The sequence below is a fragment of the Anomalospiza imberbis genome, chromosome Z (assembly GCF_031753505.1).
Source record: "Anomalospiza imberbis isolate Cuckoo-Finch-1a 21T00152 chromosome Z, ASM3175350v1, whole genome shotgun sequence".
Taxonomy (NCBI): domain Eukaryota; kingdom Metazoa; phylum Chordata; class Aves; order Passeriformes; family Viduidae; genus Anomalospiza; species Anomalospiza imberbis.
Genome location: NC_089721.1, coordinates 66,632,340 through 66,638,665, shown reverse-complemented (window position 1 = coordinate 66,638,665; position 6,326 = coordinate 66,632,340).

The window sequence follows — 6,326 nt, the reverse complement described above, 5'->3', positions numbered from 1 at the left end:
CTCTGTAATGGAAAATATGCAGGGATTTGAATGATGGCCTTTAGGATCTAGGCTGAGTTTGAGTCTCTATAGGTGATCCTCCCTTTTGTAGCAATTCATGCCAACACAGTATTGGATTTATCTTTATTGGACTTGCACTATGGGTCGTGCATTAAAGTGCAGTCTTCAGGGATGACATAATTTTTAATGTGACTTGATTCTGTGCCACAACTGTTTGCCTCTGGTAATCCTAACACCTGCAAAAGTCCTGTTATTTCTGAGCCTTCTGTTGGTGCAGCCGTCAGCCTGGCTTGCAAGACCCTCCTGCTTGTGATGCTCGGAGCTCTGCTGGAGCTGCACATGCTACAGAAGTGTCTGGGAAACTGTTCCAGGGTGCCTCGCTGCAAACAAGGGACACCTGTGTTGCCTCCCAGCTGGCTCTCTGCCTTGGGCTTGTCTCCCTCATGGATGTAACATACACCCTGCTTGTCACCTTTATTGTGTGCTTTGTGACCTTTTCATTTGTGTAAGTAGGAGGCTATGTGGTGTACCTGTGCAATAGGATCTCTTTGTTTTCTCTTGTGTTCTAAAGGGGATTTAGTGTCTGAAAGTAAGTGCAGAGTGTAAAAAAGGGATGTTCATTGCTGTTACATAGTGACTCCTCTGAACCTGTAAATGCTAAATAATTGTCATGGATTACAACTGGGGAAAATGCAATGCTGGGCTTGTTCCAAGTGGGTTTTAATTTTGTTTTCAAGATCTGAGCATATTCTGTGACACTGTTAAATGGTTGCTTCTAGGGTAGGAACAAAAGCAGATGGCTACAGGCAACACTTATTCATGACAAAAGCCATGAATAGATTAAAATAAAATATGAGGTTAAACTATATCCCTGCTGATATTAGTGTTACTTTATGGTAGCCAAATTGCTCATAAGGGAACACAGAGTGCTTTAAAAACAACTACAGTTGTGGTAGGTACATGCTTCCTTCTGCAGCTATTTGATTGCACATGTACTTGTAGCTTTTCAGAGTACCTTGGAAAATTTAAACTTGTGCCCTTAGTACATCATGGTTAACTCTCCAGTAAGAGGTACAGTTTGCACCTTTTTTAGATATCCTGTTTTAGACATCCACCCTGCCTTAGATGTCAGAGGAGTAGGAGGGAAAGACAAAATGCTGAAGAGCTTAAAGGGACAAACTCCCTTGCACTTTGAGGGTCCCAGCTGTAAGTAACAGAATTGATACAGCATTTAGTCAAGTTTGCCAAGACCCTGAAATTTATTAGTTAAAAGTTTCTGGGTTTTGCCTGGGTAAATACAAAATCAGTTTTAGTAAATAGATGTGTTACTCAGAATTAATTTTGCAGGCCACAACTCCACTTTTTTCAAGAGCATCTAATTTTTCTTAATGCTTATCCAAGAATCTTCAATTCTTTCCACTGTGGTTAAAGAGCCCTAACTTAAAAAGACTGGTTCTAGAATTAATCAAGTTGTTATAATTGGGAAGACTGCCATTCAACTCTAGTTGAATCCAAGTTCATCAGTATAAATGCTTGGTGGATATCCTAAGACAGATCAATATAATGAAAGGGAAGAATAAAATAGTTCAGAATGAGCAGCCACAGCTCTTAGAGGCGGACGAAAATGAAAAATAACTAATGTATTTTCTGAACATAGATGTGATTAATTTACATTATAATTACAGGCCTTGGATACCAAGAAGCAGTTTCTGTGTCTGTGTTAATGTAACATGGTGAGTCTCTCACCTGTGGTCCTTGGCAGCTGTCCTGTCGCTTACAGAGAGAATCTGTCATGCAAGTTGTCTCACTTTCTGGTTGATCACGTAGAATGTGTCACCACTACTAGTCACAAGCTGTTGTTGGATAAGTTTGGGCTAAGGATGAGAGATCTGCAATCACTGGATAATGACTTGATGATGGTCGTTGCTTACTAAAAGTTGCCTTCAACCTGAACATCCTTGGCAGCTGCCCAGAAGGTGGTGGAGTTTTATTTTAAGTTAGAAAGCTTTTAACAGCGATTTGGTGCACAGTTCAGAGCAGAATATCTCACTGTTTGGTTCAGTTTCTTTACTCTTATGCTTAATTTTGTGGTTAATATGAAAAACTGTTCAAGTGCGAGAGGAGTAATCAGAGATTTGGTTTGTGCCCAGAGAGTTAAAAAGGATAATGATGGTTATTGTAACTTTGGCTCCCTAGAAGGTTTTTCTGCCTTGACTCACTGTGAACGCAGTTCTTTATTTATAATTAGAGCTGTTTAAAAGAAGCAAGGACTGTATCATGAAGCTTTGCAGCCATAATTCTAACCAAGTGAGATATTTTATCTTTGGAGAAAATATAAAATAGCCTTCATTTATGACTATGGTCATTCTTTGGGGGATATATCATTAAGCAAGTTTATAAGTGTTTTTTTTTAAATTGTAGAGGAAGTGGAATGAAAATACCTGTGAAACTTTATGTTAGGGTATGCTACTGAAAAACTGCATAACAAAATCAGGTGGGATTTCAGGTTTCATTGCAAACAAAAAACTGTAGTTAGGTTTTGCTGAAGAGTATATTTTTCTTTTGCAGAGTCAGCTGATTTATAGCTGAGGGTGGTTATTCTTGATAGCTTCACATGTTTTTAATTGAAAATTTGGTAGTTTTGGCTGTTTTCCTTTTAGTACTTTAAATTGCTGAAAATTAGAAGACAGGCAGCTTCCACGTCAGCCAAACTAAAAGAGATGCATGCAAGCTTTTGGGAAATAAAAACACATCAGTTAAGCTCATTTCTTTGGGTAAGGGCTTTTTTAATATCTTAAATCTTTCTAATTCTTAATGATAGATAACTTAAAATCTGAATAATGTTTTTTGTCTGTCTGTTGCAAACATCCCCTTTATCAGATGTAAAACCAAATACCAAGTCTCATTGAAATATTGGCTAGACAGGAGAGGGAAAAAAAAAGCCATTTGTTGTTTCATTTTGATGTGGAGTAAATATTTGCTCAACTTCTGGAGAAACTGTTGTGTTTTAGCAATGAAGACTTTGTATGAAAGCCTGAAGGAGTCAGCTGTAGTTTTGTTCACAGGCTTATCTAAGCTTTTCACCAGCTGAAACGCAACGCAGAAGCATCAGCAGGATGCCAGGGGTACTGAGAGATGCTTGGGCATAGCCAGCTGGGTACCTGCTTGCTTGAAACATGGGGAAGGGTTATCCTGGTTGTGCTGGAGGCCCAGAGAGTCAGAGATCATCTCAACCGGTATCAGAGTAAGCTCTGCCAGGGCAACTGCTATCCACATTGCAAAATTCTTTAATTTTCAGTTGTACTAATTGTTAATTTTCAGGTGTACTGCAATGCTGATATGTAAAAAGAATATGTTGTCCTTGCAAGACTTTTATAGATCTCGTATTTTTTGTTTCTTTGTATTTTTCATAATTTGTTCACTTTTCAGATTAAAATACTATACATAAACAAAATTTCATTGCAGTCAAAAATGTTGGGATATGTGCCCCTATTGCCATACAGAGTCTCTGTGAACATTTGAAGTTTTAGACAAGCATGTCATCAGGATTCTTGGTGAGGTTGCCTCATGGGCACAGTTACGCTTAGAGAAGTGACATCTCTTTTTGTACAACAGATGCTGCTCTCAAATGAAGCCAGGGTCTTTTGCCTGGTTTCTGAATAAACAAAACAAATTCCTGGGACCTGGTAGCAGTGCCCATTTACAGTGGGATCTGTCAGTGCACTCCTGCCTGGGCAGTGCTTGGACCCACCCTCGATGGGGGACTCATGAAAGCTTTCTGGACAGCTTTTCCTTCAGCCCAAGGGAGGCTCCTCCTTTCCTGTGTCTGTCTCTGAGGTCCAGGCTTGGGCTGGGCCTCGTATCTATTTTTCTGTCCTCTAGACAGTTTGTATAATTTTTCTTTAATTTCTGCATCCTTTCTCTTTCCTTTCTGAAAGTGTAGTTTTGATCCTCTCTCCTGACTCTGAGAAGCACTGACTGGAGTTGCTTCCTTGTGCTGTCCCCATCACTGTGTTTTTGTCCCCAAAGCCAAGAAAGCCAAGAAAAGCTGAGGGTTGCCTGTGGCTAAGGGAGACCTGTGCATGGAGGGGAAGGAGAGGGAGGGAGAAGGGGATGGACTGAGACTGTAGAGCTTCAGATGTCTCAGCACATGAGGAGAAGTCCTTCATCTTCAACAGTGAATGGTTATCAAGGGTTATCCCTGTACTCTTCTACATGCTCTGAAAGTTCAAAATGGGTGAGAAACAGGATCTAGAAATCTATGAGTATTTAGAAGTAGAATGAGAACTTTCCCTACCTGCTGTCCCTACAACTCCTTGTACCAAAGACTGGAGGTGTCTTGACATTGTCAGGATGCACTTTTTAATATGAATGTTATGAAAGGTGTGGGTGCTATCATCCATCACTGCTTAACAGAAGTGATTCAGTCAATTTTCACAGCTGCAGGGCTATTTTTGTTGGAAAAATACTTTTGAGTGGAGAAAACTATTGCACCATCTGCTGTTTTTTTGACTTTATTCATTTTTATAAGGATTTAGAAACTTAAGGGTTGATGGAAAGAGAGGAACTCTTTAGTCAGAGGAGTTTTGGTGTTTGGGAAAAGTGTTTGTATTCTTTTTGTAAGGTATAAGAAGGATTGGATAAAGAGAGCCAAGAGATTGTCTAGAGAGCATTGCAAATAATTCAGGAATTTAGTGTAGTTGCACAGGTTGGGAGTTATTGGCCACATTATAGGAAGGTGAACAAAAGAAACAAGAAAGCATGACCCTTTTTGTAATCCTCACTTGTAATAGATATCTGTGTGACAGCTGTGACAAGAGCTGCTCACTCCCACAGAGTGGTCAGATGTTGAGATTGGCTTCTTGGTGCTGGAGAAAACTGGGGATTCAGCAAAGATGCTATGCTTAGATATTTATTTGTTGGTGGGTTTCAGGAAAGGGGAAGGAGGGGTAGGGAGGAGGGAGAGAGGGAGAAGTTGATTTTGTTTATTGCACCTTGAAAAAGGATATTTTTCTTCTGAACTGGACTATTCAATTTTTGGAGAGAATCGGTATTAAATAATAAGCTAAAGAAACTGTTAGTGCTGCCAGAAAAAAAGGCGAAGAGAATTTTCCCATAGTCTAAAAAAAGAGGAAAAGAGCGAAAGAAGAAATTAATCTGAATGAGAAAAATGCTTCCAAGTAACTCTTTTTTTCTTAGCACCATCAGGTTAAGGCAGCCTTCCAGTACTGGCAGTCCCAAGAACCATCAGACATAGGTTCAGCATCTTCCCTGCAGTTTTTTATCCTTTACAAACACAAGTTTACATTTCTCATCTGTCAGAGGGCGAATGGGAGCACAGGAGGGCTCTTTGCAAGCAGTGCACTTTATGGACAAGAAGCTGAGGCCATCTCAGTTTCTGGTTGTTTTAGGGGCACTGTCAAGAGAGTAGAGTTCATGTTGTCTGGGTTACTTAACTGTGCTGGTAAACAAAGAAGAGCACTTGCTTCCAGCTTTGCCACCATTTACAGTTATTTTCAAGAGAAAGACTGCTCTTTTAGGTTTTTGTCTATTAATAGAAGTGATAGTGTTACAGCCTGAATTAAGAAAACTAATTGTGGATCATAGAGAAGGAAACAGTGTTTAGTTCCTTCTTGTAAGCAAGGAGATTTTCCATTTTATTTCATGAATGCATTGTAGTTGTTTACTAGGGCTAGGTCTTGTGAAATGAACTGAGCTACCATGTTGCTTTACCTGTTGCTTTAGAGTCTGCCTTTGGGGGACACTTTCCCATTTTCAGTGGCACTTTTTCCTTTATGGCCCTTGCCCTCCCCTTTTCTTTGTAATTTATGCTACTCTTTTAACTTGGTATTGCACATATTTCTTCTAAAGTGCACAAGCTCAAACCTGACTGATGCCTTTCAGGGTTTTATTTTGATGTAAATTAAAGAAAATTCTGTCTGTGTCTTCTCTTCAGCTGGAATTTTAGATTACTTTTTTTTTCCATGGAAGGAAATGGAGAGGAGTGCAAAGTGCCTGTTCTCCTTCACAGAATTATAAAAACACTGGGAACAGTGGATAAGTGTGTCTAGGTCTGGTGAGATTTGTGAGGAGAGGTAAATGTATTTAGGTCAGAGAATTCAGGGAGTTAGAGAAACAGATAAATCTTTGGCCCAGTAGGAGTTTGTCCTTTTGGAAACTGTACCTGGCAGAGGGAGGAGGATGCTAGCCTGTGTGTTGTGAAGCAGATGAGTGTCTTCTAGAGCTTGCTGCAGACCCAGAAACCTGCATGGGGCAAGATATTGTAAAGCACACTTCAAGTGGTGGATTCCCAGCAAGTGTATGAT